The sequence below is a fragment of the Protopterus annectens genome, chromosome 2.part2 (genome assembly GCF_019279795.1).
Source record: "Protopterus annectens isolate FY-2018-M chromosome 2.part2, PAN1.0, whole genome shotgun sequence".
Taxonomy (NCBI): Eukaryota; Metazoa; Chordata; order Ceratodontiformes; family Protopteridae; genus Protopterus; species Protopterus annectens.
The window spans coordinates 1,016,270,408-1,016,285,383 of record NC_056730.1 but is presented as its reverse complement, the minus strand read 5'-3'; the positions used below and the strand labels follow the sequence as shown (position 1 = coordinate 1,016,285,383).

Below are 14,976 nucleotides of genomic sequence, written 5' to 3'. Positions count from 1 at the left end.
GTAAGTTATGTCTTGCTCTGCTTGTGATGTAGTTTAGCTAACATTTGAAATGTCTTTTATAGGCTACAGGTACTGTGGACTCTTTTTGAGAAGAGATAGCTTAGTGTATGATATATCATTTAGACTCCTGTTACTGGTCTTATATACTTAAATAAAAGACGGCATCTCCTTTGCTAAAGTGGTGATAGCCACAACAAACTTGCACTTCAGTATCCCAAACGCTTTTTAGATTATCATGCTACATCTTTGTTTTTATGGTGATACAACCTTAGCATAGACAAACAATCCCACTCATCTGACAAATTGTCGCACTAAATCATCTGGTAAATCAGGCATTATTCCCTCAATTTGTGTTCTTGTTTGATCACCAATACACCACTTTTGTTGCTGCTTGGTAAGTGTGTTCAGCTAAACTTGTGAAAAAGCATTGCTGTAGTGCTTAGTGACAGAAGAGTTTGTGGGATTAGGTGATGAGTGCATGAAAAACATTCAAGGGCTCTCAAATTGAAATAACCATGAGGGCTATGTGAGGACAGTAAAACACAACAGAGGACCATAATCCCCAGAACAGAAAGAATAGTGTAACTAATGGTGTCATTTAATAGTTCCCTTCATCCAGAATTTCACTGATTTGTAAGTTTTTTATGAGTTTTAAGGTCCCTTTTAATTTTAGTCTGTTACTGTTTATTTTTGTATGTGAATGTTGGTCTTTGGTTTGTATTCTGCACTGCAGTATAAAGTAGCATTTCATTTTCTCTGACAGGTGCACACAGTATAATGCACTCTGCTTTTCTGCTGCAATTACACAGTCACATTACTTTCATGTTACTTGTTTCTTTGAATGCATTGTTTTACCCTTTGCTTACTGTTCAGAGGTTGGAAGATTTCCACTTCCGTCTTGTAAATCATCTTTAGTAACTGTTGAGCTAAGGGGCAGCCACAGTGGTGCAGCAGTTAGCGTTGTCGCCTCACAGCAAGAGGTTCTCTGGTTCGATCCTCGGCTGGGGTGCCTTCTGTGCGGAGTCTGCATGTCCTTCCTGTGGTCGTGTGGGTTTCCTCTGGGTGCTCCGGTTTCCTCCCACATCCCAAAGACATGTTGTAGGTGGATTGGACAATCTAAATTGACCCTAGGCATGAGTGTGTGCCTTCTGTAGAAGGTTGGGTGCCGGGCTGGTAACTCAACACCGTAAAACTCTACTGCCAATCATGAGCAGACAGGTGATCTGCTGTAGCGACCCCTAACCGGGAAAAGCCAAAAGAAGAAGAAATAGTAACTGTTGAGCTAAGGACTATTTTGGTTATGCAGCTCACATTAGAAATAAGCACATTCCTGCTTCACACACTCTGTACTTTTAAATTATATCTGTGGTTTGAGGGTTTCCAGAAAGGTAATTGTGTGAAGGCATAATTGACAGCCAGTCACAAATTAAAGATCTGCCAGCAGAATACAGTGAACTCAAATTATAACGTGTGCCTGAGCTATTGTTTGTGTGGCTGCTGGTTATGTATAAGGTGTAGTAGGACATATTATTGCAGTCTCTGTTTCTTGTTTGATGATGTAACTACATCTTTATTCTGTAATCCCAGTAGAAAAAGTTGGAATCCTTAGCAATTCACATATAAGGTCTAAATATGAATGTTTGGTTGTGTGTATTGCTTATGTATAAACATGTTTGTAACAGTACTGTAATTGTATGGGATATGTGGTCATGTGTGCTGTAATAATCAGTAGAGTACTGTATTTCATAAACATAACTGTTAAAACAGTTTCTTCTCTTGTTTTCTCATCAGGAAGCAATGTAGCAAGGTGCTGAACTGCATGTCTGGTGACAATTCTATCTCTAATCTGAAACCCTGAGCAAGTTGTGTCAGTTTCTTATGCTGTTGGGTCATCTGTGACAGGTGGATGTGTTGTCATAGTATAGTTTGGTCTTCTTTCATCACACCTCCTTTGGAAGACCAATCATTTGCAGAAACACTCACATTTTATGACAGCTACTCCAAAGTGGACTACTGGGTTACAGAGTCTGATGCCAGATGTTACTGGCACCAATCCTAGAGACTTTGGAGGCCATAATTTGAGATGTTCTTACCATGTTGGTTTCATTTTAAGGTGCTTCCAAAATAGTCTGGATCGACCCTGCCCCAGGATTTTTAGCTAACAAAATGGTGGGATGAATTGCAGAGCTTGTATGATTACTTGATGCATACAGCCGCCTGAAGTCCAATTTGCTGAATATTACTGCCACCTATCTCCATTTTTGAAAGTTGCAGCATATAGGAGCACAATATTCAGCAAGGATACCAAAACATTTGGCTGATTCATAAAAAGAAAGTTTCTGTAATAGATAGAAGAACTTTAATTTATGATATAGTAGATATAGTTATTTATGATATAGATGTGAGAACTTCTAAGTTATTTATTCTTTCCCATGGCTCACATAAGATACTAAACTATCTGTGAAGCTAAGAGACAGCCTTGTCACACTATCAAACAGCTAAAAAAACAAACCTCACTCCAAAGTTATCGTCAGTTAAGAACTTTAGCCAAAAGAATCACAAACGACAAAAAAAAATTGCTACACTACTTTACAACAAAAATACCAAAATAACCCAAAAAATTCTAGGATGCCACTAAACAAATCTTAACCCGTGGACAAGGCACCACCCTAAACCCCTCCAACTCTAACACCACTGATTCCATAGCCACCCAATTCAACCTACACTTTACAAAATCGATACAGTCACTGATTAAAAACTGACCTTAATACCCCTTAACTGTTTCCACCATTTCTACTTCTCATCCTCAAACCTTTCACTATTGCACCCATTCAAACCAGTTATATAAATAGTCATCCACAAACTAAAACCCACATCTCTCACAGCAGACCTTTTCCCCACTGAATTCCTTAAATTAGCAGTAGATGTCATCTCTTACCCAGTCTCCCTCTTAATCAACCACTGCATCACAAAACAATACATCTCCAAACTTTGGAAAATCTCACATATCATCCCCTTGCATAAAGGTGGTCCTTTCACAGATTTTTCAAACTGTCAGCCAAAAGCTAGCCTCCTCCCCTCAAGCCAAAGTCCTTGAGAAGTGCATACATATACAACTACTGTCCTATCTCATAAACAATCTCCTCTCCGGCTCCCCAACATGGTTTCGGCCAAAACATAGCAGTACAACTGCCCTCATAAGTTTCACAGGCACAGTCAGCCTCCATTAAAAACCATAGCTAGCTTGTATTATCTGCATTCCTAGACATGTCTAAGGCATGCAGTACAGTGTCACATCAAAAACGTCTTAACAAACTAGCCTCACTAAATCTCTCCCAACAAGCCATCTCATGGCTCCGTTCACAGCTATTTGTCTGATTGCCAACAAGCTGTGAAGTGGCAAACTGAGATCTTATCCCTACTACCAGTCTCAGTTAGAGTCCAAGGATCAATACTGGGGCCTCTTCTCTTTACAATTATTACTAATAAACTCAACTCTGCTACCAACTTAGTTACTATAGTACAGTATGCAGATTATTCCTCCTTCATGCACAGCCTCCTTTCTCCCTGAACTCATGGATAAAACCCCAAATCATTTTCAGATATAGAACAGTACCTTACCAAAGATTAGCTAATATTTAATCCCAGCAAAACAAAATTAATGCTCTCAAATGAACACCCCAGTCCCTTCACAAGTCTATTCCTCTAATAATACCAAAATTGAGCAAGTACTCCAGACCAAACTGCTAGGCAGTACTATTGATAACTCACTAAAATATGGCAAACACATTTCTCTAGCTATAAACAACTTCATGTCAAACTGGGCTTCCTGTACATACCCAAACGATTCCTTACCCAAAACTCCAGACAATCTGTTGTCAGGTCTCATCTATGACCAGCTCTGCTATACACCTCTCTTATCTTTACTAACCTTAGGAAATCAGACCTTAACAAATTAGAGGCATGCTACAATAAAATAGCTAGTTTTGTAACAACCACTCAAGCAGATAACATCACTGCTTAGCACTCCAGGAACTAAACTGGGTCATACTGCCAAATCTTCTGTATCTGAACCAGCATGCTAATAGCTACTCCACTATTTATCAACCTGATAACTGTCCAGCCCTCAGAAACTTGGTTCAGCTCCATCAAAAAATAACTATCATCCAACAAACTACTACTAAAGGTGGCTAAATCCAACAGTAGTTTTGGGGATTCCCTGTATTCCAGGCAAATATCAAACACCTGGAACTCGATCTCCCAAGATATTCTGAACACAACCTATCTTTCTAAGTTCAAACTTCTCAAGGAACATCCAACTAAAAAGTGGCTCTGCTCCTGTAATAAGTCGGGATGACACTACAAACGTTCTATAACTCCATTCCATATCCAGTAACTCTTACTCGTAGGTTCATAGGTTGGTATTAGGCTATCGGCCCTAGGGCCTATACAAGCCTAGCCATAATAATTCCCTGGCTATTTCTTCCCACAATATTTACTTCCCTGGACCCCTGTCTAGCAGGGTGACTGACGTGATCCCCGAGGTGAATTTCCTGTCTCCCATCCAATCATCAAGGTTCCTTTTGAAAAGGGCCAAAGAGGTGCTCTGCTTGACATGTTTGGGCAGTCTATTAGAGTCTGGGGAGTCTCTGTGTCAGGAACCTATCCCTCCAGCATGTTTTGTTCATTGTGATGACAAAGTTTAGATCCCTGGAGCGTGTGGCTTTGAGGGATTGGGATTTCTTTAAGTGTAGCATGTCCAACAGCTTTGGGTTTGACATGGCCTTGTATGTTAAGCAGAGATTGCCTCTGAGTAGACGATATGCGACAGAGTATAGCTGGAGTTTTTTTAGATGGTCAACATAGGGCATCTGCTTTAGGCCTGTGATTCTTTTAGTGAGTTATTTCTGCGACCTTTCCAGTTGTTGCAGATGTCTTGAGAGGTACATATCAAACGGGGCATTGTATTCTGTAATGGGTCTAATGAGGGATGAGTACAGTGGGGACAATGACCTCCTTTTTTCTACATGAAAAGCCCTTAGTGATTAAGTGTGCCACATAGAAGGATTTCCTGACTGTTGTGGCGACATGGTTATCAAAGGTGAGACCACTGTCCACCTGTGTCCCTAAGTCTGTTATCACACTTTCGGTGTTTTGTGTACTGCCACCTATGTGGCAATTCATGGGTACATGTTTTTTTCCCAAAGGGGATATCTATACATTTCTTGGCATTGAGCTTGAGCCCATGGCTCTGGCACCAAGCATCTTTTTCTGTAAGACTCTTTTGTAGAATATCCACATCATTTGGGGATTCAATAATGGCTCCCAGGTTGCAGTCATCTGCAAACTTTGTTAGCCAGAGTCCCTTAGTGTTGGCCTGTACTTCAGAGAAGTAGATGCCAAACAAGAATGGTCCCAGGACTGAACCCTGAGGTACTCCACTTGTCTGGAACTGGATTTGGAGTCTGCTACTTTTACAGTGTGGGTTCAGTCAGTAAGCCAGTTGGCAACCCATCGAGTGACATAGGGATTAATGCCAAGCTTAGTAAGTTTATCTATGATTCCAGAGTGGGGGATGTTGTCAAAGGTCTTAGCAAGGTCCAGATAGGCTGTGTGGACCGCCTTATCCTCGTCCACAGCTCTGGAGACTGATTTGAAGAAGTCAGTCAGGTTCAGGAGGCAAGATCGGACCTTCACGAACCCAAACATTGTTTGAAGATCGCCAATGTCTTTGTTTATAAGTTCCATGATAATACGTTCCATGGCCTTGCAGATCAGGCTGGTCAGACTGATGAGGCGGTAGTTCCCAGGATCCAAGGTGGATCCCCCCTTGTGGAGTGGGATAACTGTAGCTGTGTACCACTCAGTGGGCATGAAGCGTGAGGTGAGGCTATGATTAAACATGACACTTAGGGGAGGTGCCAGTTCATTTTGTAGTTCATGTAGTACACAGCCTGGGATGTTGTCTGGTCCCATGGATGCTGTATTCTTAGCTTTGGAGAGTGCGTTGTTTTACCTGTGTGGCCGTTATTACCAGAATTTGGCAATCTTTTGGTATTGAGGTGGGCCTTTTAGGGGGGGTGAGGGGGGGGTGAAGTTGGCAGTGAATCGATCTGCCAGGATATTGGCAATATCCTTGGGATCAGTATATTTAATGCCGTTCTGTTGTAGCTCAGAGCAGATCTGAGCATTGCCATTTAGATTCTTGACATAGCTGTAGAATGCATTGTAGTTGTCTTTGGAATCTTTGGCAATTTTATTTTCGTAACTAGCTTTGGAGGATTTTATGAGGGATCTCAGCTTCTTACTGAAGCTGGTAAGGGAGTTTTTTGCATCCTGGGATTTTCCTCTCTTCTGCAACAGTTTCTTCCTTTTGTTGTCAAGTTTGTTTATGGCAGGGGACCACCAGATTGGCTTGCTTTTTTTGGAGGAGAGCATCTTGGTTCTATTTGGGTTGGCACAATTCGTGCACGAGTGGATGTGCTCATACAGTGCCTTAGTGTAGTATTCTGTAGTCGAACTTTCAGTTCCTGTCTGCATGGGTGTCATGAAGTTTGTCACTTCTGACTTGAGTAGCATGAAGTTGGCTTTGGAGAAGTTTTTATGGAGGTTTCCTTACTTGGGGGGTGGGGGAGGGATGTGGATGTCAAGGGTGATTAGCTTATGGTCAGACCTGTCAAATGAGGGGGTGACCATAAGTGTTGAGCATCGATTTCCCATGTTGGTAATGACTAGATCTAGGATATTGGAGCCCCTGGTGAGACTATGGATTAGTTGATCCAGGGCATTGGAATTTATGAATTCCAAGAACCATCGGGCAAAGCTGTTGGTACATGAGTAGTTTTCCCAGTTAATGGCAGGGTAGTCTAAATCACCCAGTACTCTCCAGTGCCAGACTCCTCCTCTTAACACTTTTCATAAAACAACTCTCTTACTTTTACACATGGTAATCTACTAATATTTTATATACTTGGATTATCTATGCATCTCATACTCAATCAAATCCTCGCAATCACACCTTGGTGTACTTACAACTTTCTCTTTTGTATATAATTTACACATTGATGTATTTAACTGCTCTGATGTTTTTCTTACAAACTTTCTTTACACTTCTCTGCTAAGTAGCACATAATGTGTGCTCTAGTGATAGGACGGGATTCTATGTTAGGGACTCTGGTAAATAACTTGTTTTGTACTGTCTTTTGTTAATATGTTTAATTGTGATCTATGTACTATGTCTATTATGGTAATTTAAAATAAAAGTAGATACACCACTCCACGGCAAGGAATGATAAAATCCAAAACAATTTATTGCAATGTTGGTAAGCGCTTTCACACAGAAATACGTGCTTCGTCAGACCTCAAAACAAATTAAAACACCAAACATATATATTCTCCATATCATCAATCAAATCAATTAAAACATCTGTTTAAAAGAACCTATAAAGATTCTACATTAGTTAAAAAGAAACTTCCTGCTGGCCATATGTAGGTGTTGTGCTTCCAAGTGCAATATACCTATTAAATCACTTAGAGAGCACGTCCCTTCAAAATGGGTTTTATAGAAGTCCTACCATTGATGCCTGGATATTTTTCAGCCTGTAAACGGATTATCCAATGGAGCTCACGTTCTTCCGTGTAATTCCTAAAATCCCCACCTCGTATACTGGGTCTAACTATTTCAACAACCCTCAACCCAAATACACGATCAAAACCTACTTCTAAACAATGTTTAGCTAGCGCATCTCGTGAATCATGTCTATTTATCAAATATAAATGTTCCCTGAGGCACTCAGCTTAGGGATCTATTGGTCTTACCAATGTAAAAACAGCCACATACTCTACAGCTAGCCAAATAAAGCAAGTCCCTACTCCTACAATTAGCGCATGCCCCAAATTCATAAACCTTCTTGGTTACAGGGTGCATAAAATTGTGTGAAACATCTGTATTATCACAAAAAGTACAGTTCATGCATCTCATTGTTCCTATCTGCATATCATCATCAACCTCAGGTGTATTGCATACATCTTTATAACACAATTGTCTCTTAAGACTCTTCCTGTTTTTAAAAACAAAGTTGGGTTTATCCCCCACCACCTTCTTCAACCCATCATCCAGATGTAAAATTGACCAGTTATCTCTAACTATACCCAGGATGTGCTTACATCACTGGTATAGAATATGGAGAAGGGAACATCCTGGTTAGAGCAAATCTGTTCATTACTAGCAGGAGTATTCGACATGCAAGTATAACCATCAGAATAAAAAGGGCGAGCTCTCCCTTCTCTCTCCCTACAACTCTCATGTAGAGCTACATCAACCTCGTGTCTCCCATAGCCTCTAGATAAAAATTAATCACCCAGTTTCTCAACACCTTTATAAAACAAATCATCCTTATTATTCAGACGGGAGACCCTCATTCCCTGCCCCTTGATTACATTCCTGAACACATGTCTCGGATGCATACTATCACGGTGTAACACCGTGTTTCTCCAACAATCCTTCCTGTAAAGAGTAGTAGCAAGTTTGTTCTGTTCATTCACAGTCAACTTAATGTCCAAAAAATCAATCTCCTTATCTGGGTACTTACATGTAAACTTCAGAAAGGAGTCTGATTGACATAAGTAAGGAACTCCAATAAGGAAGCTTCCGTACCTACCCAAATAACAGAGGTCATCCACAAACCTCTTATATACTCTAATACAGGAAGAGAACAGAGAACCTCGAATATACTCATTCTCCCATTGAGCCATCACTAAGTTGGCATAGCTATTGGCACAACTAGTGCCCATAGCCACGCCAACCTTCTGTAAATAGACTTGATCCTCATATCTAAAAACATTGTTTTCCAGGACCACTTCCAAGAACGAGCATATCAAGTCCACACATCCACCAATGAACAGATTTACTCAACATAAATTCCCTCACCATATCTATTCCCAAATCATGGGCAGGAAATTTCTTTTTAATTGATGTAGAATCTTTATAGGTTCTTTTAAACTGATGTTTTAATTGATTTGATGGATGATATGGAGACTATATATGTTTGGTGTTTTAATTTGTTTTTGAGGTTTGATGAAGCATGTATTTCTGTGTGAAAGCGCTTACCAACATTGCAATAAATTGTTTTGGATTTTATCATTCCTTGCCGTGACGTGGTGTATCTACTTTTATTTTATCTTTATTGTTTGTGTTTTTACACCACTTGTTCTTGGGAGAGTTTGTTTTTTTATCCTATTATGGTAAGTTGTTGTTGTTGTCATCTAGTTGGAGCTTTTCTCCCTGGGCCTCTGCTGAAAATGTGCTGCTGGCCCAGAAAGACACTCCCAGTAAACAAACGTAAAATAAATAAAATAGTTTAACACTCTTAACCGAGTTCTAGCTCTGTGTTGGTACAGGTTTGGGGAACTTTAATGGTGCCCCCAGTTTAAACAGAAAGGACTCAGCCCTAGACTTTGCACCATTCCATTGAAGATAGCACTTTGTACAAAGTGGGCGGGATATGTGACTTTCCCAGCATCAGCAACTATGTAGCAGGAACATGCATAGCAATAAATGCTGTCTGCCACTAGGAAAAGCATTTGAAAAGCATACACGTAGAATCTTCTTTAGAGGCATACTAGCACCAGTGCGTAGAGCACTATAGGTGGTTCACAGTCCATTCTTCAATTTCTGCAGTTGGCAGTAAGCTCTTCTTGTTCTTTTACTATTGGCCTAGTTTTGCTGAACACTGATAGGTTTTGAGCAGAGTTGGTTGCTTGTGATAATTTATTGAAATTCCTGGCTTTGCCTCTTTTTCCTTTTGGTGACCTTGATTTCTTGTATCCCCGTATTGTGCAGCATGTGAAGAGAGACAATCTGAAGAAAACAGATTATTATTCTTTGAACCATGAACATCAGTTTTTTTTTTTCCAGGTCTATCCTTGTCTTGAAGAATGTCAGGTTTCATAGACTGAGCTTAGACCTCAGCAGAACTGAAAACTGGATACTGTATCAGCAATTTGAATTAATCACCCTTATCTTTTTTTCACTTCCAGAAGCTGCAAATTACTTTAATATCCTGGACACTTAACTGGCATACTCCAGTTTGTCTCAAAAATATTTGTCTTTCCTGGAGACCAGAAACCAGGTATCGCTTAGCTTTTCCTTGATGTCCCAGGTAGGCTTGAAGCTACCCGAGGATCACGTCTGCTGATAATCCACTAAGCTGTTGCTTCCTAAATGACGAGCTTCTTGAATTCATGTCAAAATTGTTTCCCTTCATCCCCACCATCCAGTAAAGTCTCTTCCCATAGCCCCAGAGGTTATTTAATTCCATGTGGGTGAGAGCTGACCAGACAGGCCACAAACCAGATAGCAATTCTCATCTACAACTGTCCTCATTCCAAATGTCTGAAGGTTTGGCTTTATCTGAGCTGTCCCCCACCCCCACCTAGACTAGGGTAATCAGCATTTAAGGGCTGACCCTAATTATCCCTGTACTGGGAATATTAGTACTTCCTCAAGCATTAAAGTGCTTTTTTTTTTTTTTTTTTTTTATTCTAAGGAGAATGAGCATTTTTCTTTTTAGCCTAGCTCAGCCCACTGGCAGTATGATGTTCATGAAGCTCTCCCAATGATATTTAAGAGGTGTGCACACGCTCCCATGCATCATCACTAAAATGCAACTGCTTTGCAGTGTACAGCCTAGTGGGTAAAGACATTATGTACTATGTGCCATCTATCCTACCGCTGTTAGGATCTAATTATGCAGCAGGTTGCCCACCTCCCTCAGCCACAAGAAAAGGGAGGTGGTAATGGCCTTTCTCTTCTGTTAGGTCGCTCTAGTGCCCAGGTTAATTGTCTGTGATACAGTCAGAATTTTATCCCTCTGCACCATAGAGAAGATATCTGTCATATCTAAATTTGAGTAACAGGCTTCTTTGTGTTACATTCTTTCTTTTCTTTTTTTGGAATTCTTTAGTGTTTCTGTCAATTTGGAGCAATCCATCTTTATTCCAGTCCAGAAAATAGAAATTTTCAAGGCTATTCTTGATAAGTGGTCTTCTGAGCCCTTACTTTCTTCCCGTTGATGTGATTGGGCTTGTCTTGAGACCTTGTGTATGTGAACTCTAACTAGGTAATAGTAGGTTCCTTCTGAGACTGCAGGATTTCATGTTAGTCTGTTATGTGTAGTCGTTTGAGTCCCCATACATGGTTGCATATACTTCAGTTGCAGTGGATGATTGTTGTAAAAGGGTCATTGCACCAAGGAGACCTGGATACACCTTCTTCCTGTCTATACTCTTCCCACTTTTCCAGTTTTCTCCTAGATACACTTCTCCATTCAGTGCCGTAGTGTTTAATTAGAAATATCTGTAATAAATTGAGGGTTTAATTTGGACTTACAGCTTTGGCCATTATTCCTGAACAGCAGTAGCGCAGTCACTTCATATCAGTATGTTGAAACTTCTGCACGTCTTGTACATCACAGATGGCCAACAATTCTGAATGATACTGCTGCACTGGCCTTACTCAGAAGTCAGATATGGCTGTGGTAGTTACCTGAAGCAGTAGGGATGGGCAAGGTCTTAGCCCTGTGCAGGAATATACTGGACTTTGACGGTTGGCATTGGATGGCGGGAGATCACTCTGGAAGCACTGCTTATCCTGGGCATTCCTCAACACCTGAGCTATTCAGTCAGTGGAGATGTGTTTTTATGAATGAACCAATGAATACTGATTAAAAATGAATGTTCAGGTGTAGGCTGTACTTGTAACTAAAAATATACCATTCATTTTCAGACAGTAATGCTTCTCCCTAGGTGGGGGGGGGGGGTCAGACGTTATGTTGTGGATCACTGCAGTCATTGTGGCTAAGTGAAGCTTGTACTGTTAAAATTCCTTTGTGAAGGGACCAGCTAGGAAGACCATGAGTCTAGCTTAAATTGTGTGACTATAGCTAGAAATAAGTTTATAACAAGCGTTGCACAATGTGATGTAAGGGACCTAGAGTTCAGTGCATGCCACGTTTAGTCTCACCCCCTAACCCTCTAGAAGGTGAGAGTGATCAACCGCCAAGAACACCAGGAACTGGAAGACACACTTTTAAGTTAGTAATGTCATCTACTTAACTGCAGAGTGTTTTCCATTTGACCAGCTCTAGGTTTTATCCCCTTGGGACTGTGTTATAACAGTAGTACTAAGCATTGCTAAAATATTATAGCCACTTATTTTCTTCTCAAGTCATCAAACTCTTTCCTCAGTGGCCACGCCCTTCCATCTCAACTTTCCAAGTATGTTATGAAATGGTCTCTTTACTGGAGCTCCCGCTTTGTCATTTTGTGAGGAAGGCATTACATCTCAGACTTTTCATGAATCCTTTTGTATTACTGTAGGTCATACATCTGGATTTATGACTCCTTATGCTGCATTCATTCTTTTGAATCTGCTGCCTGTGCAGAAAAATAAGATTCTTAGCTTAGAAGTCAGTATTTTACGTAATATTTCATGCCTTAGTTTTCATAAAAGCAAGTCTAATGGGCATTTCTTTAGAGTTGATTCTGCATCCCTGCCTAGAGTTGAAGTTCAGTTTAAGCTGTCTTTTGTTTAGCCCAAACCACAAGAGGGAGACTGTTCTGTAATAGATGCAAACCACCAGATTGAGATACTATCTGGTAATACTCTTAAGGCTTTTAGAAAAACAAGGTGCTCTATCTATTTTCATTTGCCTAATGCAGAAGTAGCCAGCGTCTAAGCAGGATGTCTTCAGTTAGCTAGTATACTTTGTTGTATTTTTCCCCCAAAGGAATTAAGTCCTTTACAGAATTATTCTCCTGAAAGATTGGCTATTTTTGCAGCCTGTGTCAGAAATGGCTTCTGTAGAGATGTTCAGCTGCTGTCTGGGGGGCATTTCTTAAGCTACACTACTTGGGAATTGCTTTGAGGAGCAGGGCCTCATTTTAGTAGTGCAGTCTTGTGAACCGATTAATAACTTGTTCTGTTTTCTTTTTCTCCTTTCATTGTTGTATTAGGACTTGCAGCCTTGCACTTCATGGTCTGAGCTCCACAAAGTAATGCCTTTCCTGCTGTAAACTCTTTAAAGTATGACTGTGAGAAAGGTTTGTGCAGATGTTATGCTCCCTCCAAGAAATTGCTGACTGGAGGAGCTTATATCAGGACAGCTGCCACATCTGTGGGGATGTGGATTCATTATAGGTCTTTTAACAAACTGTAACTAACTCTAAAGAGCACAGCTCTTATTTACTGCAAAGAGCTTGCTGTTTAGCCATAGCAGCAAGAACAACTTTAACTGCACAATATTCAAGTTGCTAAACTGGTCCTTCTGTCCTCCTCTGTCATCTAAATTGACACACAAGGATGTCACTTACTCACTTAAATCAAATGCAGATAATGGTCAGTTTTGTAAGGCCTCTGTTGACCAGAAGTGTAGGCGATAAAACATTTTGCAAACTTTATTCCTCAAAAAATTAAGAAAAACTGTGACTTCCCAAACATTTCAAAATAAATTGGTCCAGCATCTTAATTGAGGATTACAAATGTAGGATGACCACCAGACTAGCATCCAGGGCTAGGAAGCCATGCTGCAGCACAGCCTAAGCTACATCAGGGACCAAAGGACCATGCCATAGGCATGAAACACCACTCCTGGATCAGGAATCAGTAGCTTTCCTTCGTAAAGTCACAAAAGGTGTTGGATTGGTACAGTCCAAGATTGTACAGTTCTATTTATTGTTTTTTTTTTAACAGATTTTTGTTCAGTTCTTTCATATTTGCAGTTATTTTGTATCCAGTTTGGCTTTTTGCAGTCTTCCTGTCTGCTTTCTGTAATGTTTTTTCTAGATTTAGATGCCTGAATCCCTACTACGAGGTGTTGATAACACGAGACTGAAGCTATAGTCTGAGTTAGACTTTTTGAGGCAGACATATTGTTTATGATTTTTAGTTTTTTAGTGGTTTGTTTTTAATTAGTGTCTGTATTTCCTGATCAGATGCATCATCTGTGATCTGAAGAAGTTAATGTAACAAAAGTGCTCATCTAAATAAAAGTCTGATCAACCTTTGATCATTTTGAGCAGACTTGGAGGAATATATTGATATCCTTCCTTAGGTCACTGTTGGCAATATTCCAAACTGTTGTTATTGCATCAGATAACCTGGATGTTCAGTTTGTGTACCAAAGCAAAATTATTTCGTAGAGCCATACGTTCGATGTATGACTTAAGTCCATGCACGTATGAAAGTAAAACCACAGTTTTATCTCGCACCTAGACTGAACACTAATCTTGCACCCATTGGTCTTTTTTAGGTGTGGTCATTGGTACCATTGGCCTTAACTAGTTCAGATAAGTGCCCCATTGTGGAACCTTCTTTGTGTTTTCTTGGTATCCTTGGTGCCTATTACTCTATTAGATGTCAGCTAGGAGGGGAAAGTGTCATTGTAATGTAGCAGGCAGATTCCCTACAATGATCTCCACTTCCAGTACCTCTTCTTTTCAAGTGCAGCGCATGAATATAAGAATTGCAATATTTGGCAGTCCTTCATACTTAAAACTATATGGACACAACTTTCTTCCCTCAACACATACTTGGAAACCCACCACCCGAAGCACCTTGCCCAAGCTAAGATGGCAGATCCTTCTACCCCTGCCATTCTATCTATTCCAAAGAAGTTGTTCAAGATGTCTAGGCCTGACATTGTGCCTGCCCAGTCAGACTTGTACATATCCACCAAGGCTCTGGAATCCGCTGTTTGCCCGATGCTTTCTTAGATGCTGGCTACTGCAACCACGCAGGAGACCATATTGTGTCTGAGAAATGCACGTCCGAAATGACAGATGCTACTGACACTGGTGAGAAGGGGGGAACCCTGTGTAGTAATTTCTGAAGGACTCAAAGGTATTCCATAAATTTTAGTTGGAAAGGGAATACCAGGGTCTTATCAAGGTATGTCAGGGGTTGGAACCACCATGTCT

The 14,976-nt window shown here is 40.5% G+C and overlaps 1 protein-coding gene across 2 annotated transcripts in view; it reads left to right on the top strand.

Moving 5' to 3' along the window:
- Positions 1-14,976, top strand: part of LOC122795868 (hippocampus abundant transcript 1 protein-like) — a gene marked incomplete in the record, with an annotated part of 997,490 nt that overhangs the window by 638,380 nt on the left and 344,134 nt on the right.